Genomic DNA, 26,164 nt, shown 5'->3' with positions numbered 1-26,164 from the left:
TGAAATAAATGGCCTGGATATAATAATTGATAAGCATCCACTAACATCATGTATGGTTGTGTATATTGAATATTTATTTTTACATCAACTGAAACTATCCTGGAAACACTTCCCAGTTTTATGATAGTATTTAAGAAAACAGCTATCTCGCTTTGCAATTGCTTGTGATATTGACAAACCAATTTGTCAGTCACAGTGGTTCAGTGGCTGCATAGTTAAAAGCAATGTTAAACTTATCCAAGCAAACCTTTTATGTTTCTAGGTTCTTACTAATTGTATTTTCTCAACCAGGTAACCAAAACCATCGGATAATTTATGTCACTCCTGTTTTGCAGCTTTTGTACCAAAAAGCTTTGATTAATATCATATAAAGAAGTGTGATTCATAGAGAGGCAATAGATATACCAATTTCTTTATTCAGGTTTCTGTACTTTATATGAATATTTGTCAGTTTCAGAGGCAGTGATATGCTCTCCTCATATATTGTGAGTTGTGAGGCGTGACCATAGTGTTAGATGACTGAAAATGATGACAGTCTATTTGATACACCATTAATTGGAATTTATTTGTGTACCTGGGTAAGTCATATTACATAAGAGAATTCATAAGTATGGAAAAATTATTCGTAGACCATGCACTGATTCTGGCCTTCAGAAAATATGGTTGACTAAAGCGAGATGAGCATACTTTATCTTGTTCTGCATATTTAAAATATTAATACGAAGACTGATATATTTAATCTGTATTTAAAAATGAATAGAGTTGGTTATGTGTTTTTAAAAGTTATTTCTTAAAAGATTGCATCCAAATCAAACAATATCTGGACATCAAAGATAAATAGGTATATCTGACTTTCTAAATACTTGATTCACCTAATTTTATTTTAGTTCAACTCTAATGTCAGGTGTAGATATGTTAATAATGCATATATCTTTTAAAAATTAGAAACATAAAAGTTAAAGAATGCCAGAATAATCGTATTTCTGAAATGCAAATTTGATCCTATGATTCTCTTACCCATATACTTCTAATAGCTCCCCATAGAATAAAATCTGAATCCCCTAAAAGATACACGCGACTTCCCAATTTGAATTCCTGTAAGTCCTTTCTGCTCTTTTTCCTTATGGCCCACATGCTCCAGAAACCTATAAAGTTGCCCGAAGATGTTGTGCGGTTTCATACCTCGTCAATGCTGTTCCCTTTGCCTGTTTAGAGTGACTCATTCGCTTGCCCAAATCAGGAATCCTGACCTTTCCTTTTTTTCTCAGATCAAATGTTACTTCCTCTGTCAAACAGCCACCGAATCCTCAGGGAAGCAAGTTACTCTTTCCTTTATACATAAAACAACTTTTATACATCATTTTTATGGATTTTATTACACTGTATTGTAATTTTTTGTTTGAGATCTGTTTTCTCCTTTAGAGAATAAACTCTTTCTGCTCAGGGAGCCTGTTTTATTCCTCTCTTTATCTTCTAAGTGCATTGCTCGGTGCATGGCCTCTAGTAGTTGCCCAACAAGAACGTAATTCATTCTGGCACATACAGGAAGGGAAAATGATAGAGACAGAAAACTCCATCATTCAGCTTTTGCTTTAGATTTAGGCATTTCCAGTGCTTTATGATATTGAAGAAAAATCACTCTGAGACCCAAACACCTACACTTATTTTTCAGATGTGCTAATGCTTGCATTAAACCATCACTTGATGTCCCATCTTATTTGCAACTAATGAATAGGTTAATTGTACTGAATCTCAGGTCAGCTGAATAAGATGTGATTTAACTTCGCAGTGTGAAAAAAGTAGTTCCTTTTCATAAATACAGTCAGTATGTGTTCCTGTTGTGCATGTAATCCATGGTGCAGAAAGAATAAAGCCACTGAAGAACTATTATCATAAATAGTGTTATTAGGAATGAACTGAACTTAATTTTTTTCAGCTGTCATTCAAAATGGCTTTATAAAAACATTAAAGGTGTTTTTTAAGCTTGGTGGAAACTTACTCCATTAGCAGATCATGTAGTTATTATTAGATATTTCCATATGAATGTTTTCAAGAGGTCCACGAAATTTTAATTTACTTGAAAACCTAAAATGCAGAGTTATTTGTTTTGACATGTTTAATCACTTTTCCATTTTAAACTAAAGATAAGAAGTCACTGGGGAAACAGGGAAACAGAAGACAATGTCAGTGTGAACACAAAGAAATGAGAGGTTTGCAAATGAAACTTCACCTTATTAAACTGTCATTTAGCTGAGTGTTTTTATGACTTCTTTAGAACAGGAAAAGCATATAAATTGTTTTTGTTATTACTGATTTCATGTGAAATTATTAAATCCCTTAAAAATCAATGTGATATTCCACTATGTCCTACTAATTGAATTACTGATAATAAAAACATCAATAAGAATATAAAAATTTGAATTAAAGTTTAATAATTTATTATATCATTTCTGATAAATATGGTACATCAGAATCTGGGTGGAATAAAAACCATATGAAACTTATTCATACTCCTTATTCATTTGTTCATCCATCTAGCCAAGTGCATTAAGCACATATATCTGTGCCAGGCAATGGGCTAGGATCTTGAAAAACAATGACAAACGAGGGATGTGGAAGCCTAATTCCCAAAAAGTTTATATTAGTGCTAGAGATAAACAAGAAACAAACAAAAAAATACAATACCATTGCACACTATTAAAATAGGTGTTAAAGGAAATGAGCAGAGTTCAATAATGGAAATAAAGGTGAGTCTTGACTACAGAAGAGTGTCTTTGAGGAAGTGCCTCAACCCTGGTGAATGAAAAGAAACTTGACAACTGTTCTGAAAAAGCACATTTATGGGCAGGAACTGGCCTTTGCAAAAACAGTTATATTTGTTTCCATTCAGGCTATCTTCTTTGCCTCTCTTTTCGGTAACCTCTGCCTCCTGATCACTTCTCACACAACATTCACATCAAAATTGGGTCTCGGGGAAGAAGATGTGGAATTTCTTTCAGAAATATTTGCATTTCAACAGAGGTCAATACCCCATTCTCACCATGGAAAGAAATAGTGCTCTAATGCGAATCTTTCTGGCATCATGCATTCAGTACATTTTGGGGACCTGGAGGGTGTCATGGAGCGCCTTCCTTGGTTACCAAGAAATATATGCCAATGAAGCAACAATTGAAGGTCACTCCTGTTGAGTTTCTTGAAAATATTCTGTTTTCTTGGGCTACTGCCAGGGCATCAAAAAGCCATGCCTGGAGACAAATGGATTGTGAAGCCAGGTGGGTTTAGGCTTTCTGACCTTTCTGGAATTTGAATGAAGCACAAGTGTGGATATGGGGGTAAAACAGCACAAGTATTTTCTTTTCTTGTGATTCTCTATATAGCGCACCAGGGTTGTGTGAGATCAAAGGTGACATATGCTTGTAACCATACTAGTGTGAAGGTGAAAATAACAATCTCCTCTAGGAAGATGCCATAATTACTTTCATTTTTGGTACAGAATATGATGAGGACATATCCATGGTCAGTCCAGTTATTAAAGCTCAAGTTTGGGGAAGAACTGTAAAGGTCATCTGTCCCAAATACAAAAATCTTCTCTACCATATCCCTGACACATCCTTGTATTAGCCCTCCTAAAAGAGCTGTACCTTTTCTCATTGCCTCTCAAAATTCTTTGAAGACTCAGATGAGATGACATCAATGACAGCATGTTGAAGGGTTTAAAGCACACTGCATATACAGGGTTTATGCAATGCAGTAAAAGCAAGAAAAGTCAGGTGAGAATTCCTAGGAGAAGGGCAAAGACCATTTTAATATATTTGACAATTTTGCATTGATTTTTCTCTGGCAAACAAAGGAAAATCTTTGTGAGGTTTATTTAAATGTCAGAGTAAGAACACAGCATATATTTCTGTGTTTATTCAGTACATTCCCCACATATACCATCGGTGCTGAATTCACACAAATGATCCTAAAATATGTTTTGGGTTCATCAATTTGCATCATACCAAAAGTGGCAGTTCAACAGAGTTTTAACCTTTCAATGGACCAAACACATATATGACACTTTTAGTCGAATAACAAACCATCGTCTCTCAGTTCATCATATCTCCTATATTTTGGTTTGTGATGCTGGGTATGAGGCCCTGAAATTTACACTACTCCTTTACCAGCCGGCTCTGCATTAGACTCTATGATACAAGTACTGGAGGAAGACTGTAAGGCATGAGGAAAAAGTAAGGACTTGCTCCTGTTGCATTTCCTATTCTTTCCAGTGTTGCCACAAAAAATGGTCCTTTAATCCATGCACCTACGAAATGGTACCAGTAGCATTTGGTGACCATTTCCAGATTTTTTTCCCACACTCTGAGATACATTAGCACACATGCCAGGCACCTGTACTCAGAGGTCTGATCTAAGCTCCTCAGCATCCCTCTTCCAATCTCTTAGGGTATCAGCACAAGCTGGGCAACATTGCCTTCTCAGTGGCACCCTTCCCCACTAATACATGTACTAGTACTACATAGGCTTAGTTTTACATAATACATACTATCTACTATCACCCATAGAAATTGTAGAATACACTAATATAAGCATTAACATGTTATTCATGTTAAAATATAATACATGTCATATATTATGCTTAATTGTGGACAATATTGTCTCATGAATATTCTTTACCAATAGCTGTTCTTCCATTTCTATAGGGCATTGAATCTTTAATTGTAAACAGTGCATTCTATTAATTACATCCCTGCCAACATTCATATCAGTTATGCAGAAGTCTGGGTACCGGTTCTCCAGGAGGCCTCCTCCAAATGTCTATGTTCTAAAAGTTCAAACTCTTCCCCTTTGTTCCTTCAGTAACTACGCTACCTGCTGTCTTGGTTTATTAGCGCTACTATAACAAAATAGCATAGAGGGGGTGGCTTATAAACAAGATACTGATTTCTCACAGTTAGGAAGGCTGAGAAGTCCCAGATCAAGGCACTGGTAGGTTCAGTGTCTGGTGAGGGACCACTTCTTCGTGGATACCTGTCTTCTCACTGTGTCCTCACATGGCAGAAGAAGGCTTAAAGGAGATCTCTGAGGTCTCTCTTTCATAAGGGCACTAAGATCACTCATGAGGGCTTTGCCCTCTATACCTAATCACCTTGCAAAGTCTTCATCTCCAAATACTCTCACCTGGGCGGTTAGGGTTTCAACATGGCTTTTGGCAGGGAGGGCGAGTGGTGGGGAGAAACACTCAGACCTTCGCAGCTGTGGTGCTCCAGTGTTCCTATTGAGCCTCTTCAGTCTCCCGATGTCTTTTTAGCCGTTTCTCTCTCTATTAAAATAACTGGGTGGTTTCCACTTTCCTGACTGGCCCCTGACTAATTACAACAATATATAATGAATCCAAGACATAATCTAACTATATGTTTTTCTTTCATTTTTTTTTTTTTTTTTTTTTTTTTTTTTTGAGACGGTGTCTCGCTCTGTCGCCCAGGCTGGAGTGAGTGGCGCGATGTCGGCTGTAAGCTCCGCCTCCCGGGTTCCCGCCATTCTCCCGCCTCAGCCTCCCAAGTAGCTGGGACTACAGGCGCCACCACGCCCGGCTAGTTTTTTGTATTTTTAGTAGAGACGGGGTTTCACCGTGTTAGCCAGGATAGTCTCGATCTCCTGACCTTGTGATCCACCCGTCTCCGCCTCCCAAAGTGCTGGGATTACAGGCCTGAGCCACCGCGCCCAGCCTCTTTTTTTTTTTCTATCAGAAACCATTTCAGAGAAATATTTACCTATACTTCAAGTACTTTAAACATTCAATGATTAGTAGTTTGAAACCTTCTTGGAGACAAGGATAATTTTAGAAGTTGCTGATTTCAGTTCAATATCGTTTAGGGGGTGGCAGTTGAAAACAGAACTCTCCATTTGGGTGTGCTATGTGCATTTCGTTTCAATTTGTGAGACGTGGTCACGAGAGCTGCCATGCCTGGCCTGAGAAATAGGACAGACTGTCATTTCTTAGAGACTAGAACGCACTAAAATTAATATGTAAAATAGAAAATGATTTAAAAGTCAGCAAATATTATCTATCAGTGTGTACAATTGCTTATGATAAATAAGTAAATTTAAAATGTTTTTAAATTTGAGGTAAAAATCCATACTTCCTTTAAACAGTACTCAATTCAGAAAAGATTAAAAGTACTCATAATTTTGTATAACTTACTGGATCATTCCATTGTCAAGCATACACTGTCTTTAACTGAAAAAAAAAAAAATCCTAAATTTCCCATCCTGCTACTCATTTCTTTTATGTCCAATGTCTCACACGAAATGGTTATACTGTCTGTCTCTAATTCCTCTGATCTTGCTTATTCTTGTTTTCAATTAAAACCACTTTATCCGGGTTTCACCTTTACCACTCCATAGAAACCGCTTTATCTTATCAATGTCATTATGAATGTTATTACATCTAGTGGATTTTTTTTTTTTTTTTTGGCATCTTAGTAGTATCAGATCTTCTCCTTGATGTAATTTCTTTACCTCCTGACACTGTACTTTCTTAGAAGAGCAATCCTTGGCTCTTCTCCTTCTCCTACACAGCATATCCAGTCCATCAGGGAATTGCCTTCAACTTATACTCCGAATCCAACCGCTTCTCGACACTTCAACTCTTCTTCTACTACCACACAATCAGCTCTCAACTGGATTTAGCAGCTCTCTGTTTCTATTCCTGGATTCAAAAATCTACCTTTTAACACAGAGTCAGAATGAACTTTTACAACGTGAAACAGATTATATCACTTCTATGCTCAAAACTTTAGTTGCTTCCAATTTCATGAAGAGTGAAAGTCAGCGTTTTCAAGGTGGATTTTCGTGTGCACAGCCTTACATGTGCTGTTCACTGCATTATGTTTCTTCTGTTACTACTCTCTCATCGTTCACTTTTTGTTCAGGAAACATTTACTCTTTGCTGTGCTTCAAACACTTAAGGTGGGCTCCTACCCTTGGTCCTTAGCTTTGGCTTTTCTCTCTGCCTGCAATGTTTTTCCCCCAGATACCCACTTAGCTAACTCCCTCATCTGTCTGAAATGGATTTATCATCTTTGTTATAAGGTTTATGCTGATATGTTTTGCACTGTTTAGGGTCCTGCCCATCTACTCTCCAAATCCCTCTTATTGGATTCCTTTCTTTCCCATGGTATTTTCACTTGTCATCTTCTAATATTCTATATCATCTCTATATACTTTATTTATATATTACAATTGTAAGCTATGTTTGTCTACTTCTACAACAGTTTAAGCTCTCTATAGTTCAGAAAGCTTTTTATTCCTCAATTTATATTACATGCCCAGAACACAGTAGGCTTAACATAGAGAAATATTTAGTAAATATTTGTTATATGAGTGTAGAAACTTATGTAACCACTCAGTCTCCATGAAAAGTCTCTGCTTCCCTCAAATGATGTCCCTTTTTTTTTTTTTTAATGGAGGAGACAGTAGCATACCTGTCTTTATGATTTTCTTCCTAAATGCCTTTCCTTCCTCACCCAGCTGAATTGTAGAAGTACTCCAGAGCTCTACTCTGATTCCCACTGATCTGCTTGTTCTCAATTTGTAAAGCCAGCATGGACCAATGGAAAAAGCCCAGCAATGAAAATCAGACTTACTATACTTTGGATCATGTCAGTGCATAGCCGTATAATCCTGGGCTGGTATCAACATCTGATCCTCAATTTTCCCATTTTAAATATACAGTGAATATTCTGATCTGTAAGATTTCTTTTGATTCTAATTTTTTATGACTTTAAGCATAATTTAAACACAATGTTTAAAGTATATATTTGTCTAATAAGAAGGCGTTCTAAACTGGTTGTTTTACCATCAAATCTAATAATGTTTTAAAACACATATGATAAGCTAAATGTTCATTTAATCAGTTATCTCCTCAACTATACTGTAAACATATGACTTGAGATTTTGATTATTATCCTTTTCGTTTCCATACTACCAAGATCAGTACCAATAACATAATAACAACAAGAAGTCTAATACTTGTAAGAGCCAGTTACCCTCCTAAATCATTTTACATTTAATTCTTATAGCTAGCCTAGGAGTTCAGATACTATTTTTATCCTTATTATACCATTTTACAAAGGAAAAGCCTGTGGTGTACAGAGATTAAGTATAGTTGGTAGGCATTTAAGTAGATTTGAACTCAGGCATTCATGTTCTAGAGTCTATGTAATTACCCACCACAACCTACTGCTCCTAATTTATTACTCAATATATTTTAATTATTCAGGCAAGCAGAAGGCAGAGAACAGAACCAATGAATTGTTAGGTGCTTTTCTGATTATAACATTTTTGAATATGACTAGACAATTATGTAGTTTCCGGAAACAGATTAAATCCCCTATGTACATGAGTGATTGTCTTTGCTATAAATTGCTTAGGCTGGGTATTGGCTATGTCAGCATTGCTGTAATTATCAAATTCAAAACACACATACCATTTACCACTGGTAAAGTACAAGATAGCACATTTTTTCCATAACTAGATCAGGGAAAAGGAATTTGGATGCAAAAGTACATTCAATCTTAGCAATTAACAAGCAAGGCTTCCCAAAGACAATTCCATTTCCACATTAGTGCATGAAAGCCAAAGATAGACCCAGCTGCTCTTCCCAGCTCTGTGCTGTGGTTGCGACTGTTGGGGAGCAGTGAAAACATATTGGAGTAACACATTAAAAAAATCCCTAAAAAGAACTATCCTTTTTTGGACTCACAAACAAAACAGGCTGCCAAATACATGTTAAATAAAAATTATGTTTTACGTGTACAATGATTTTTTTTTTAGTTTTGGCTTTACCCTTTAGAAAAAGCTTTCCATAAAATTATTGGCAAAGAAACAAAACAATTATGTTTACACAGGTGAAAGTGAAGAATGGAAATACTAAACTTAAGGCCATTAAATTAGACTTTTGCCTGAATGGCTCAAAGAATATATGAACATTTGCATTGTCATCTTTAAGTTATTTCTAGGGATTAGCTGAAAAAAAAGTATAGTTTATATTTAGTTATATTTGGCTATTTGTTTTATTCAATAGCTTGCGTGCTAGATATATACGACTTTACTGTCATTTTGTTGGCCTATTTCTCACTCCTTTTTTCACAGCCTAATCTTACAAAAGATTAATTATTCTCATGCTTATCATTCCCCTTATACCAGTTCCCTCTTAGGGTTGGATTTACTTAACATTTTCCCTGGCTTTGGAACGTTTGCCACTTCATTGTTTTTCACTAGCATAGGGTACTAGAAAGTACAGGAGTTTAAAAATAAAGTCAAATTCATTTCAAGTACCAACTCTGCCTCCGTAAAACTTGGATACTCTCACATATCCATGGCTATCGTCATAGATAAAACTATGAGAATTTGTGTGACCTTTTAAGCTTTGGCCTTCTCTTTACAAAAGGATGATCATATGTGTTTCACCATTTGTTGTGACAATTATGTGAATTAAAATACATCAAGCACCTCTTAGTTACCATAGATTGCCCCTTAGTTGATGTTAGTTCTGAGCTTTCAATTTCTTGTTTTTCATTAAAAACATGCCTTGGCTGATATTTTATTTATTTATAGACCTTTGGGGCTCTTTTTGGGTTTTGTCTGATCCTTCCATTTCCCCTCAAGAGTCATTCCAAGTAGTTCCAGTTTATTTTCTTTATTATACAATCTGATTACTTACCTACTCTGTTGTTGTCTTGTTCTGTTTTTTGTACTTTCACCACTTTGAGCAGATTTCTCATAAGGAGTGAGGAGAAAGGAGTTGAACAAGGAGTAGACAATAAACCAACATTCATAATTCATAAGCATATAACAATATTTTTCAGTTTTCAAACAGCATTAGCCTAGGTTTTCTCTAGCTAGTGGAATTAGTATCTTTCCTATGTCTTCCATAAGATTAGTAAGCAGCAGATGTTGGAAAATAATTCTTATACTACTTACAATTCTGTCTTGCACTTAGTCAAGATCTAAGTTGTGAATTTCCTATTATGTAGTTGCCTGGTTAGGTTTATTACTTTTTTTTCTATTATTTTCTTTGTAATTCTCAACTATACTCAACTCTACATTTATTCTTTTAACAAAAGTTACAATACTGTTCTTAAGGAGCACTCCTGTTAACTTTCAGTACTCTTTGAGTTTTTCTTATCTAATTGTCCATTCTCTTTCTTTTTGCTGGTTTTTCCTCCTCTTACCAAATTTTGAAAGATGAAGCTCCTGGAGACTTGGCTTGGAATTCTTTCCTCTTCTCTGTTTATCTGTTCTTGCTTAGTAAATAAACTATGGCTTCCAATACCAACATCATCCACATGCTGATAACATCAGCCTTGACTCTTCTCTGACCTCCAGACTCACATCCTTAACTGACAACTTGACTTGTCCTCCTAAATAGGGAGCAGACATCTAAAACGTGACAGCTCCACAACAGGACTGGATTCTCTCCAAACTCTTTGCATTCTTTTCCATATCAGGTAAAGGGGCAGTTATCTATAAATCAAGTAAGGAACCTACAATTCAGTCTTGATTCCTACCTTTCTTTCACACTCTGCATACACCTATTGCCAAGTTGTGGTAGTTATACTTTTAACTATTTCTCACATCTTCCAACTTCTCTTCATATACATGGCTATCATCATAGATAAAACTATGATTACTTATTCCTGGATTATTCAATACTTTCTGCCTTACCTCATTTTCCCTGTTCTCACCTCTCACTCCACAATCTGTATTACCCTCTAGTCTATCTATCTATCTTTCCATCCATCCATCCATGTATATATCCACTATCCACATAGTAGATAGAAATCTATCTATCCATCCATCTACCTATCCACTATCCACATATTAGATAAAGATATCTTTTAAAAATCGTATCATTCACTTCACTTAAAAGAAATCCACCAGTGGGTTTCCATTCTAATTTCTTACCATAGTTTATTATACCTTCCATAATCTGGCCTCTACCTACCTCTCCAAACTAATTTCTCTCTTTTTGTCCTTTCTTGTATTCATTGAGTAAGGATGTGTTTATGAGAGGTGAAGCCAGCTGGAATTCCTGGGTCAACTGGGAACTTGGAGAACTTTTCTGTCTAGCTAGAGGATTGCAAATGCAACAATCAGCTTCCTGTAAAAACGCACCAATCAGCACTCTGTAAAAACGCACCAATCAGCACTCTGTGTCTAGTTAAAGGATTGTAAATGCACCAATCAGCACTCTTTAAATGCACCAATCAGCTCTCTGCAAAATGGACCAATCAGCAGGATGAAGGCAGGGCCAAATAAGGGAATAAAAGCTGGCCACCCCAGCCAGCAGCAGGAACCCACTCATGTCCCCTTCCATGCTGTGGAAGCTTTGTTCTTTCGCTCTTCGCAATAAATCTTGCTGCTGCTCACTCTTTGGGTCCACACTACCTTTAGGAGCTGTAACACTCACCACCAGGGTCCCCGGCTTCATTCCTGAAGTCGGCAAGACCACGAACCCACCGGAAGGAAGAAACTGGACACATCTGAACATCTGAAGGAACAAACTCCGGACACACCATCTTTAAGAACTGTGACACTCACCGCGAGGGTCCGCAGCTTCATCCTTGAAGTCAGCGAGACCAAGAACCCACTGGAAGGAACCAATTCCGGACATATTTACAAGTCATAGGACTTCTGTATTTTACGTTTTTCCTATCCAAGCTTTACTTCTTCTTATCTTTTCTGTCTAAGCCTAAATCGAATACCCACTACTTTTTACCATATAGTGTTGCATGATTTCTTTATAGCTTTATTCTAATCTATAAATGTTTTATGTATTTATCTAGAACAGTGAGGGCACTCTGTTTATACCCTCAGTGCTTAATATATTAGGTATCCAAAATGAAAGACTCTGTGTGTGTGTGTGTGGGGGGTGTGTGTTTGCAATATTCAGGTATGAATCAAATCACAGAGATGAGATGATCGTCATGGAGGACTGTTACGTTTTTTCTCTCATTATATAATTTTTTCATCTCATTTGTTTATCTCACATGGTACTTGGTAATTTTTTTTTTTTTTTTTTGTAGCGATCAAAGAGCAAGTTAGTAAAGGTGGAGGAAGAAAGATTGTCCTCCTCTGTTCAGCAACTACAGAAAGGCAGTAGCATGTCAGGTGTCATCAGTAGCAAAACAAGAGGCCCACTTGGGAGCTGGTAATAGAAAGGAGGAACACATGATGAGGAGGAGGAACTCCTAAGCTGACTACGGGGAGAAGATGCAAGATCATCCTGAATATACTCCGTGCAGAGGAAGCTGAGCCATGGAAGGACAAAGGTGTTCAGTGCTCACTCTCCTTGCTCTATCATGCCTTCAGCTCTCTCCCACTTAGAGCTCTAAGGGACACACTTTTTGCTGAAAAGGAATCATTTATTGAATTAAATAATACAGGTTCTTTGTATATGTAATTGATGTACATTTGATTTTAAAAAGAAACTGTTTGCATTAGGTCACCTTAAAGCAGATTTATATACTGATATGGTTTGCTTGTATCCCCACCCAAATCTCATCTTGAATTGTAATCCCTATAATCCCCATGTGTCTAGGGACAGATCTGGTGAGAGGTGATTGGATCATGGGGGTCGGTTTCCCTCATGCTATTCTGGTGACAGTGAGTGAATTCTCATGAGATATGATGGCTTTATAAGGGGCTCTTTCCCCTTCGCTACTCACTCTCTTTCTCCTGCTGCCTTGTGAAAAGTTCCAAGTTTGCTTCCCTTTCACCTTCTGCCATGATTGTAAGTTTCCTGAAGCCTCCCCAGCCATGTAGAATTGTGAGCCAATTAAACGTCTTTTCTTTATAAATTACCCAGTCTCAGGTATTTCTTCATAGCAGTGTGAAAATGGACTAATACACATATAATCATCAATTGTAGGAAAACAAGAAATTAAGTTTCTATGTGATCTCAACAGAAGTACTCTTTCCTTGATCATAAGAAAGTGTATTTTTTTAGAAAGTAAAGTGAATAAGTTTATAGAATTGCAAAACACTAAAGCACTTTAAGCAAAAACTCTTTATTTTTAAGAAAAAGGTACGATTTCTCATTTTCTATTCTTGGCATACATTTTAACTGTTTCCGATGAAACCCAAACCTCCTGAACCCATTTCGGTGTTATTCAAAATTTAAACTTCTTCTATATTTGGATTAAAATATCTGTTCACAAATGAGCTGTGCAAATGGATCACTTTTTTTTTTTTACTTCAAACTTTCTTTGAATAAATTAAACAGCATAACACCAACATTTCCTCTATAATCAACTGTGATACTAGCTATACATTTATAAACTGTTTTGTAGTCAAGCCAGAACAAGGAGTTACTTGTTCATAACACCCAGAAGAGCTATCTGAATGTCCGTTTTCACAAGAGCTTTCTCCATTGGTGGCATTTTATAATTGTAGGGACTATCCAGGTCATAGCCTGTGGTCTCCATGGGCCCCTGGCTCAGGACCATGGCCTCCTCCCAGATCTCAGCAAAGTGGAGCTGTTTGTCACTCTGCTCCACAGGCTAAGTGGCTTGCTGGGGCAAATGATGGGTGTCTCTTCAGAGCAGGGCATGGCTGACTGAGAAGGTGAGCAGAGGAGAGAGCCGGAAGAACAAGAAAGTGCAGAATGAGCCCCTAGGACACACTTCGCAGGCTAATACATGCTAGTTAAGGTTCTTTCCTCCTTTCAATCTTTTTCTCATGCTGTAATATAATTAAATTTTCAAAACACCTGAACCTAATATTGGCAATCTGTTATGTTGACCGGTGTTGATAATTATCTGCTGCCTCATGTCAAACTCACACAATGTTGCATAATTTATGTTTGCATCTACTAATGATAAAAATGGTAGGAACAAGTCATAGTGACGCAATGTACTAGAGAGTCAAATGTTTAGAAAAATAGAGCTTGACATCTGTAGAGAACAAATAACAAAATATGCCTTAGAATAGTACATAAAAGTGTGTACTGGGAGAACTCTCTTATCTTATGCTTTATTCTGATCATACCCATCATTGCTTTGAAATACAAAATTTCCACAAGGAAAGCAAAAGTGAAATCAAAGGAAGGAGTCTGGAATTTTTCAAAATATGTATGCTGGGAAAGGAAAACAGGAAACTATAACAACAGAGAGCAAAATGACAAAAGAGGAGAAAAGCTCTAAATAAACTCTAAATAAGCTCTAAATAAAGAAAAGCTCTAAATAAAGGGACCTCAGCAATCAGCTTGTCTATACTTGTTAACTTGTTTCTCAGTATGGGAGAAAATGGAAGTCCGTGGAGTGGGGTGGGGGTCTAGGCTTCTCCTTCTGGGACGCTCAGTTTCTGGAGTGCAACAGAGGAGTTCCTTCAGGTCGCGGTTGTCAACCTGCATGCTATTTATATTTGGCGACAAATAAACCTTTGTTTGGTGGGAGGTGCAGGTGGGTGGGTATTGTCCTGTGCTTTGCAAGATATTCAGTAGGATTCTGCCCTCTATTCATTGTGTGCCAGTAGCATCCTACCCCCCACTCTCCAGTTGTGACAACCGACAGTGTCTCCAGATATTGCCAAATATCCCCTGGGGGTCAAAATCACTCCTAGCCAAGAACCACCGCTTTAGAGGATTCTTCCCACAGTATTTCTTCTCCTTACTTGCCTGTATTATTTGTCATGGTTTTATTAAGATAACAAAAGGAAATTAGAAATGGTAGGAATTGGTATATTTTGTTGCTTAACAGTTAATATGCAAATGTTTGAGAAGAGGAATGAAAGAAATCAAACAATACAAGTTTTAGATGAGCTATAATTCTGACTTGTCTAATGTCATATCATCTTACTGATTTAATCTTTTCTATTCTAAATCGTTCAAACGTGGCAAATGGAGACATTATAGCACTCAATTAGAATTATTGAATTTTAAGGTTTTTTACTTCAAGATTAGAGGATTTTTTTAAAAGTATGCATGTACTCCTGCACACACCCACGTACTCACACAATACCTATCCGCCACACAGCATTGCTGAGAACCCACGCATATACCATAACGCAGCTCACATTCTTTAGATTTTTTTTTTCCAATATTGATGCCTATCGGCTATTGTATGTAATAAACTCATTGTGTATTACAAAACTTCTCTGGGCAGTAAAACAGTACACATAGAACACCCTCTTTTTCTTTCAGTTTCCTAATGGAAATAATTCTTTTAGAGACTATCAAGGGTTTATTTCCTTCATCAAGCTTTTTTATGAACAAACCATTTGCTATGTATGCTGATGGCACTGATTATCCTGCATGAAATAGGATACAGTAGTTTCTTGGAGAAAAAAAGAGTAGAAACACACCTGCCAACAGATCTACATGTGATCCAGATTTCACATTTCCCTATAGAATATTGCATTATAAAGAATATGTGGTAAAAGCGGAGAATTTATTAGCTCTATTCTGTCAACCATAGCTGAATAGAGTGTGCTGGAAGTATAGTAAGCATATGCTGTATGGTCTTAGCTGAACCTAAGATAAAAGTGCTGGCGTCAGGATGGAAGTATGGTGGGGGTGAAATTTACTTCTCCATGTTCACACATAATGTCTCGTATAAAGTTACTCTAAAGTTTATGTTTTGTTGTTTGGTTTTCTAAACAATAATCTTATTGCTTGGAGTTTTCAAATAGAAGACTTCAGAGACAACATGATTTAATCATCAGTAGACGCCATTTCTGTTAACAAAGCAAGTCAGACTAGACTCCTACAATAAATGGACAGTCTCTGTTTTAAGCAAGTGTAGAACTGACTAGAGATCCGAGATCTTAAGTAGAAGGTACAAAAAAAATTTATTCTCTTAGTTTTCCCTGGAGTTAATCATGTCAAATGCATTCCCAAGCCTGAAGCAAAGAATAAAACTAAATTAATTTTAATCATGCACATTTATTTTTTGTATTCTGTGTGAAATAAAATAAATACAAAGGGAATATGACTAATTTCAAGGCTTTACTTCACGTCATGCTCCTGAGAATACATTTTTTGGCAAATATAAACACGCTTTCATTTTATTCATGAAATAGTTTACTCAGTACAGCTCTAGGCTTTAATATCTTCAAAAAAAATCTCTTCTTAGTATAAAAGTATAGAATTAAAATTTAAGTCCTGATCAATTTCACACACATTAGCCTCCCACAGTGAAGCAATTATTTCCTTTGAGATATTTGCTACTCTCCTTTTATAATGAATTTGGTTTACATAAACCGATGAAGATAACAGAATTGTAAAGTTTCAGTTTATAACATCTTGGTATCAGTACATTAAAAAAATCAGTCAACTGGATATTTAGAAACATGCCACAAGTAAGATATTGTGCTAAGGAAGCTCAGAGGTAGACAAAGGAAGAGTGGGATTATCTTTCTTAAAAAAACTTTAGAAGATTAAACATTTTCGAACAGAGTAATCAAATATCTGAACAATATATTAAATCGTGTCAGACAAATGTAAACAATAAGAATAATTTAAAATTTTAAAGGATTTGAGATTGCCATGGAATTAGTATTCAGGCGTTTTGTGGAGGGCAGGTGAGACCATCTTTAAAACTTGGGGGTTCAAGAAAGATTGCTGAATGGGAACATGACTCAATGGAAGCAGTCATTTTGAAATTGTAATCAGGAGGAAATGTGTGGAATTGACTTGTTTAGAGAGGTAGGAGACAGAGAGAAGAGCAAGGAAACTGCACCAGTCTAGTTGTAAATCAAACCAAAAAAGCAAAGATGAAAGTATTGATTGCCTATTTCCTGACATATGAGTGGTGTTAGGAGTACAGATATGAGGGAGACATAATAGTGGAGGAGTATGTGATTTAATATGTAACAAAAAATGGTTGTTATTCAAGATACAAGGTGCTATACTAGAGGATGGAAGATTGTTCCCTGGGGATTGAGGAAGGAAAGCATACTAAAATTGGACAATAAATGATAAGTGGCAGCTTGCCAGGATGGAATATAGAGAAGGAAATCCTTGTCAGGGAGTGGAAGGTAGTCACTGTGATGCAAAGTAGGAGAAATGAGGCCAAACGCTCCAGCGGAGCATAGTTGGTACATGTTCTTGTGTGGCATGCTAAGAAATCAGGACTTATTCTTTAGTAATGGGAAACTAGTGAATTATCTTCCTTGTGTTTTAGAAATAGAAATTGGATAATACGGGAGAAAAATTAGAAAAATAAGGGAGATTACTTAAAATGCACCTGTGAGAACCTCAAATGGACATGTAAAGGACATCATTGATGTTAGGTTCTGCCTTCAACAAATATTTCAGATGTGTCATATTCAACAGTACCTGATCCTGTGTGATCATGTAACACCAAAGTGTTTCATGAATATGAGAGGTAGTGGCCAAGGGTAGTGACTTTAGATTCAAAGGTGCTGGGCTCTTTTTAAAGCTCTTCTCTTCACTAGCTGAAGGAGCCCTGGTGAGTTACTCATGTCTATTCCTGTGTTTTGTTTTGTTTTGTTTTTTAATCTATGAAATGCGGATAATGTCTTTCATCTCGTGGAGTTGTGGCAAGCATTAAATGGCTTAAAACAGTTGTGTGCATTATGTTTGTTTTAACAGTGACTGGAACAGAGAAAGAACTCAATCCATAATAGCCAGTGGGCAATCTGGCTCCAGAGTCCATGCTCATAACCACTATACCCTAACAAATAGGTCTGCGATTGAAATAAACACCCTTTTTGGCAATAAGATGACCTTGATTAGGTTTTCAAGGTATGAGTTTTTGAATTAGGGTAAAGAGATAATGGATGAATGAGACACTTTAAAAGAAGGGTAGTGATTGGTAAATCTTTGCATGTATCAGGAAAAGATAAAAGGCAAAATTTGATTTTTCCCAACGTTTTGAACTCCAGTCACCAGAAGAATGACTTTACCATTTGTATACATGAGATAGAAAGGTTTCTCAATAATGCAGGACCTAACTTATGAGGTTATTGGAACCATAGCAAGATAATTAATGCAAAGGCTTTAGCACAGTGACAGGTATAGTGTAAGCATTCAATAGCTATTCTCTATTATCACAGTTGTCATCATAATCTTAGGATTAGATGAGAGGCATATCTGGATGGCCCTGGAGTCTCATTCTTGCCAGGCTTTATAGCAGTACAGCAAGGAGCTAGCTCAGCAGATCTGAGGGAGCACAAAAGAGAAGTTGCCTGATATCTACCAATGAGATCCAGAGGCTCTCCTTTTCTAACAGGACAACTTTTCTGGCCCTTGCCCCTAAAATTATGTACAACATTATAGATGCAGGTCTCTCGGTCCTAGGATCTTGGCCGCGGTGTTAGCTGACAAGCTGTGCTCAACCGAAGCTAAGATCTTAGGGGACTATGTGAACTTTACTACTTTTCTGCTTGTAGTTTTCCCCATTACACTATATGTTAGATTTGCATGCCAAGAAGCAATAGGAATTTGATGACAAAGATCACGGGGGTGGCTGAGATTTGGCACAGATGCACACAAGGATTGATAGCAGCAGTTGAGATTGGGAGGTAGTTAAAATTCATGCCCAAAAGGGGAAGCAATATTCATAGGCAAGAGGAAGTTACGACCTAGAATGATCAAGTCAACCATGTCAGGGTTAAAATAGCAGAGGATTGGAATGAGGGAAAGAGAGAATCCTGGGAAATGGGAGGTGAGCAGTACTCCAATATCCAGGCAGAGAACTGGCAGCAGGTTATATGTCTAGGGGTAACAATCTTGGCCTCTGGACAGAGGTTCAACAATAGAGATCCAATCTCGGAAAGATGCTCAGAAAGCCTGGAAGCACTAGAAGAAAGACTAGAAGTGATTGTAGAGAGAACAGACATCTAGGCAGGTTATCAGTATCTTTCAGAAAACATCAGAGTCTACCAAGCGCTACAGTAAGAATCTAGGCACAACTGTAATGATAAAATCGAATCATAGAGAATGAATGAAAGGAAAAAAGCACTGACTGGAGAGAAGAAAGACGACTCAGAAATAGTACTCAAGAAGAAATAGGACTCAGTTCGCAGAAGTAGGGTCTGTGCTCATGTTAGAAAAGCCTCAAGGGAAATATATCAGAATAAAGTAAGTCAGAAAATGTAGTTACGATTGCAGATGGGGCCATATCCACAATTATTTCCTGATACTATGTTTACCAAAGGGAACTACTTTCTAAGCATGTTGAGTGACTCTCCCAAAAATTTCTTGTGGAAAACCTGGATGAAGAAAGAAAAGAGACCAAGAAATATATGTGGCTAAACATGATATTGAGTCTCCAAAGGAGTCCTTCTTTCAGCTGATCCCAAGTCACTTTCAGAGGCTCACAGAATCTGCAGAATCCCTCCCCCAAGAAGGCTGATTTCCACATCTAGTTACAACCAAGCAACAGATAACCTAATGAGCCTACATTCTTCCCACATTACTTAAAAATTAAAGGTGGGGGAGGTAGGTGCTAGGCAATGATACTATCTCACAGTCTGAATTTCCTGGTCAAGTTAATTATCCCTGGGAATTCTCAACATAAGGTTAATGGAGTAGGGAGTGGTGTGGGGAAGGTTCCAAACCAATGACTGCTTTGTGGTTTTTTCTGATTATGAAAGTACATCATCCCTGATTGTTTCATGCCAACACTACTTATTTTGTTAACTATTTGAAACAAAATTAGACACGCAATTGCAAAAACATCTAAAGTTGACTTAGATATATCTCTACTATGTAAATCCATATTGCTTAAATTTACCGATTACTCATTTATCCACTACAGAAGTTTCAACCTTACATGAAGTTTCAGCCCTTAACACTTAAATGAAAGATAAAGGGCCACTGTGTATATGTACTTCAAAATATCATTCTGTACATGATAAATACATACAATATTATCTGTTAACTGAGAAAAATACTGGCTTTTCAGCAAAGTTAATTTGCTTCTATGTCCTCCCTGTTCTTGTCTTAGAAGCATCTTCAACTACATGCATATATTAATTTTGGAGTTCCTGGGCTATGTTCTTTGCTATTCTTTCACAATTCATTTTTATTGTCTTAGTATCAACTAGTGAAATCTGATTTGTTTTCTCTTTATTTGTACAGTAAGCTGAAGCTTTTGAAACATGGTCTGGTTCTCATTGGCACCTTTTCCCTCCATTTTATCCATCAAAGTTACTAAAATTTTATGGTCTTCTTGCAATTTTAAAAAGTTATTATACACAGACACACCCAACATGTTTTATTCATCTTCCCTGAAAAAAGGCATAGAACATTTTAAAAGGCTCAGAAATCTTGTAGAAACTAGAATGGAAATGGTGTCCTGGAGTGTGGTTACAAATTAAAATGTCCCTTTTGCTTTCTAAAGAATAAGTCAATACCTAACATCATACAACTCTCCCCGAGTCCTTTTTTTTCTTTCATTGTGCACTGCAATGCTTCTATTGATGTAACATGTACACCAGCATTCACTGCAGTATAAGTAAAGGTAGATTTCCACTCAGTTTGCATGATGATGGTACAGCCACACTGGGAATTGACATACAATAAAAAGTCAGTTGTGCGAAGCTACCCAGGAGCAACATAGCATTCACTCAAATGCCTTTTACTGGGTACCATGTGGCTCTCCCAGCAAGTCTATTTGTGAATTCTGGGGAATAAAATCAGCAAAATGTGTTGTAGATATGTCCAAGGATATCTTATTTCTATGTATCTATTTAATGTCTAGAACTCAGATCTTTATTTATCTCACTTTTGGCATCCACTAAACAATAGAATCTATTCCTTTCCAGCTCAGTTCTAGGCTCCTAATTAAAATGAGTACAGTGCTCTATGAATTAGAATTTCTTAGGCTCTGTTTTCCCCCTAAGAATACAGAGCCATGTTTTATCTTTTGTATCTTAAGATGATGGATTTGCGTTTACTGGAAATTTTTAGATATCTACAAGTCCATCAAAAAGTACAAAAATCTAAAAATTACTTTTTAGCCACTTATTTTGTAGAAGTATGGTGTATGTAGATTATTTGTGAATAAAGTGATGATTTATTTATTTATTCAATGTATTATTTTATTGAGAAAAAGGAATATGTTGTTACCTGATAGCTAGCAATAGTTTTAAGGGACAATGCTTTTATCTATCTATCTATTTATCTGTCTATCTGCCAATCATTTATCTACTTATCTAGCCAGTTATTTACCCAGGTTGAAAAATAGTTTTAAAATTACATAGATGGTGTGGAATTTGTTCAAAATGAGTTACGAATATTTTCAAATAAACATTATAGACACAACCCCAAATTTCTGCACCTGACTATAAAATGCTCCATTTGTATGTAAATGCAATTGAAATTCTGTTGAAGCTTATTATTTAAGGTGAAACTTTTAAGAAATTGACTGTACATGTTTCTAAGTAAGGAAATTAGAATTTTTAAATTGATATAACTTATGCTATTTAATTTCCATTTCTAACATTGCTAACTAAGCCTCATACTTTTCAGAAATATCATTTTATCATCAATTGTTTTGTAGCATATTGTTTTTGATTTCTAAAAGCAATTGTTATTCACTGTAGAAAGTACAGATATTAGAGAAAACACATTAAAAAGTTAGTATAATGAACTGATAACCCACCAATTAGAGATAATCACTATTAGTATTATTTATTTCATTATAATTTGGAATGAAATAAAATTCCTATATTTATAATAATGACATTGAAGTCATAGTCTACTTAAGTTTTTATTAAAATTTTTATTCATAGCATTATATTTTACCATATTATTAAATTCTATAATGACATAATAGTATTCCACATAAAAATACACATTTTAAAATCACCTGTCCATTTTCAGTAGTTTGTTTTCAATTACTTTTGTTATTGTATATATGTTGTGATAAATATCTCTGGGTGCTTCTTTATTTTCTTAGAATCAGAAAAACTTTAATAGATCAAAGGGAAGTAACATCTTTTAAGGCTTCTAATAAATATGGTTTAAACTTGAATTAAAAAATTGATCTTGCTAAATAAGTCTCTAATTATTTCGCTGTAAAACATAATAAAACAAATCTCTCAAATTATTTGTAGTAATGCCTAAACATTTAGTTTTTGAGTTACAAGAATTTAAGACAATTTGAAATAATATCAGTATAGAACTGAATATAATTTTTCAGTAAACAACTAAAACATCAAAAATTGTATTTCAAATGAGATCTTTTTTCTTACATGATGAAAAGGATATCTCATGGGGCGAGTTATCACTGAACTTTGGAAAATGGTATAAATTAATTTTTTAAAGAAATATTAATATGCTGGCTACATTTCCAAATGTTCATAAAGTTAAGAGCAGAGATATTTTAATTGCTTAGAATAGACACTACTAGGACTGTTCCCAAATATATTTGCCCAGATTGAACTGGGAACTATTTCCCAGCATGCTCCCAGCCACACACTGAACCAAGAAAACTCCCACTCCTCCCGGGACACACCCAATGGAACACAATGATTTACAAAGGAAATTTTACTAACAAGCAAAGTAAATAAAACAACTCACAAGAGATTTCCTTTGGAGATGAAAATACAAACACAGATGATCTTTTCTGATTACATATTTCTGAGACAGTGTGGACACTGAACAGCCATTTGAAAATTGAAGCAATACCTACATTAACAGAACAAGGAGGTTCCAGTACTTGAGTATAAGAAAACAGATAACTTAGGACAGGACATATTCTGAATCACTTTTTGGAAAGGCTTTGTTTATCCATGGAGAGAAGTTAACCTTTTTCCAATAAGTGAGAGAGAATATTAAGATAAATCACTTTCTCACCACTATAATCAATGCCGAATCACATGGTATTACCTTGTTAATATTGGCATGCGACAACTGAGTATTGTTCTAAATATCTGTTTGTATTTAGTGGCATAAAATTGAGTCATTTTGAAATAAAAACTTACTTCAAAAGGTAGGTAGGTTTTTTTTGTTTGTTTGTTTTCTTTTGCTATAATTCAAATAGTAATGTACATGAATGCTTCTTTTTACTACCTTTATAATATTATAATACTGTTCCCATAAGACAAACTTAGTTTTCCAATATAGAGTGATGGAGCTAATACTTCCAGGCAACTAAAACTTTAAAAAATTCCAACACTTCAAATAAGAAAAAGAATGTAGGTCAGGTCAGTGTTTTCCAAACTGTATTTAGGACACGAAATTATTACAGTGGGTCATGATCTTTTTTTTTTTTTAAGAAAAAAGCGAGAGAAGAGAAAATATCACAATTATCATAGTGTATCTAAAATAGCAAGGTAAGTTTTATTTCACTGAACTTTGTGTCAGGAGATTTTGAGTACGACATAAAATATTTTCTTACTGTACTTTGATCAAAATTATTTGAAAAACATGGTTCTAGGTCCACCTTCCCCAGGGTTTTGAATTTTAAGTTAAAATGAAAATTATCCCCAGAATGAACAGCTATTATTCATTAGAACCTTTTTGCACATGTTTAATTTTCTTTTATCATTTATGCCTAGTTAAAAGTAATGCATAAATATGTACTACTCATAAATCAGTAACTGCTGTCCTAAAGAAAGTGATATAGTGGGATAAAATCAAGGCATTTTGAAATAAAAACTTATTTCAAAATGTAGGTAGGGTTTTTTGTTGTTGTTGTTGTTGTTTGTTTGTTTGTTTTTGGCTATCCATCAGAAAAAGCTGATGTTGCAACTTGGAAAATATTTTTATGGTAAGATAACCCACTCCATAAATCCAAGACTATTGCGTTTAACTGAATTTTGTAATTCAAGTCTACTCTTGATTACTAATGAGACTCTTGAAGACAGTAATCACAAGTTGGAAAGAAAGATGCAAAGACAGGGTGAACAACATATTAAACATTCTTTTACTTGTAAGATGTATTTAATATTTTAAATTAATTCCCAAAGAACAGTGTTGACCAAGATGGGAAAAAAGGTTTTTGATCCAACTGGGTTACGTTCATCCTGGACCATGGAACTTACTAAATAAAAACCAAGTTACCAGTATATATTACCAGTATCTGAGAGTCTCTATATTACCTTCTTAGTGCACTACTTTATGTGTGTACACCAAAATCTTATCACTGGTTATTTTTCTTTTCTAGATTTTCTGCATTTTCTAAATTCTTTCAATCAAAATATTTAACCAAAGGAGAAATGGACTGACATTCTTCAATGCTCATGCTGATAAGAGTAGAGTAGCTGTGATACAGATACATTTCCCTTTGTTAAAGCAAACATTAGAATCTTGAGTTAACTGTTTTCTCAGTGTTGCCACTTTACTGAATTATTTAGACATTTAATTGAATTTGATAAAATACATTAAAAGACAGAGGAAATTATCTCCTATGGTTTCCATATGTACTTGTAGATTGAATGAATGAATATAAAATATAACTTTTTAAAATGGTTGAATTTTCTTTTTTTCCTCAACTAATCTTTCTCAAATTGAGCACTTAGTTTCCACTGTGCAGGTATGTTTTTGTGTGTGTATGTGTGTGTGTGTATGTGTGTATATATATAAAATGCTTGAAGCAGTAAGGTATTTGTACTGGATTATACAATACTATGGAAATCTTTAGATTTCATATCATTTTCAATTAATTTGCACAGATTCTTGGCTAAATTGACAAAAAAAACTTCAGTCCATTTTTATCATCTTTAAGCAAATCTATTAAGGTGAATTAATTGTCATGTATTGGATTCCCTTGTTCATTCTATCTTTAATTTTCAAAATAAACACCGCTTAAATTAGGTGAGAGCATCCTGGAGTACTAAATTATACCAAATCAAATTAATACATGTTTATTGACCACTAGGGTTAGTATCTTATTCTTTCAAATATATTGGCTCCTGTTACATGGAAACCTACCAACAAATTGGGTCTGCTTAGAGACTGCAAGGAGAGAGGCCTTCATACTAATATTTTTATCTTTAGTCATCAGAAAATAATCACTAATCATAACAATATAATGTGGGAGTTTTTCAACTGTGGCAAACGTTTGCTTTTGTTTTTGTTTTTTCTGTTTTTCTGGTCTCTCCAGATATTTTCGATTTGCTGTAAATCTCCCTAGGTATACTTGTAAAAGAATGCAGTGATAAAATATGACTAGACATTCAAGGAAAAAGCAAAACTAATAAGCAGAAAAGGAGAAAGTGAATATCTAGGTATTTCCCAATAGCTTTTGAGTTCACTAATTTAGGCGCATCTCTGACATAACAGTTCCTTGTGGCTTCCTCGAATCCTTTCCAGCAATAGATCATACATTCAGGCCATACACAAACATAAAGCCTATTTTACAAGAAAATATGTGTTCTATATCAGGGGATATTCTGTTAGTTCAAAGGGGTCAGAGTATTGAACTCAACAAATATGGGAGCGCACTTCTTACAGGTAGTATTCTATAGGCTAGAGACAGAAGAAAAAGGAGCATGGAGTCTAGAGGGGAAATGAGAGGGACAAAAATCATAGTGTGTTCGAAACTGTGTCAGGGATATGCATGGGGTGCCATGAGTGTATATGGCATATTCAGAAATCAGAGTCCATGGTCACCCAATTAAGCTCTCTGTCATGACTCCTTTCAGTATCTGTTACATCTGTACTAAGTGTTCAGTAAATGTTAGTTTTCTCCATATCTCCCATTTCTAAGTAGTTCTTCACTATATATATATATCCATACACATACACACACACACACACACACACATACACGTAGTATGACTGTTGCAAAGACTATCCCAAGAAAAATAGATGAAAACAGTTACTATTTATCAGTCCAATGTTGAGACTAATTTTTCTTTGTTTATAACATCTCAATTTACAATATCACCTTTCTTTGTACTGTATTTATCAAAGAACATTCCAAGGTTGTGAAGTCTATTCAAATAACAAGAATATTACCTAAGCTTCCACTTGTCATATCACTACAAAGCCAAATTTAAAATTATCCTATTTTTGGCTAAGCCAGTCTTCCATCAGTTGATACACAAATCTTGTCATTCTACCTCATATTCGCTTTTATTTTCTTTTCCAACCATTCGCATAATTTTAGCAAGATCATTTTGAAGTGCTGATTCCAGCAGTGTAATATTCCATAAAGTTAAAATTTGTATAATCCTGTTACTA

At 35.5% G+C, this 26,164-nt stretch overlaps 1 protein-coding gene across 1 annotated transcript in view; it reads right to left on the bottom strand.

The window, feature by feature from the left end:
* CNTNAP2 (contactin associated protein 2) overlaps positions 1-26,164 on the bottom strand; it is a 2,262,889-nt gene that overhangs the window by 1,265,875 nt on the left and 970,850 nt on the right. The gene's annotated exons all lie outside the window — the stretch shown is intronic.

The sequence above is a fragment of the Macaca fascicularis genome, chromosome 3 (genome assembly GCF_037993035.2).
Source record: "Macaca fascicularis isolate 582-1 chromosome 3, T2T-MFA8v1.1".
Classification (NCBI taxonomy): Eukaryota; Metazoa; Chordata; class Mammalia; order Primates; family Cercopithecidae; genus Macaca; species Macaca fascicularis.
This window is presented reverse-complemented; position numbering and strand designations above follow the sequence as displayed.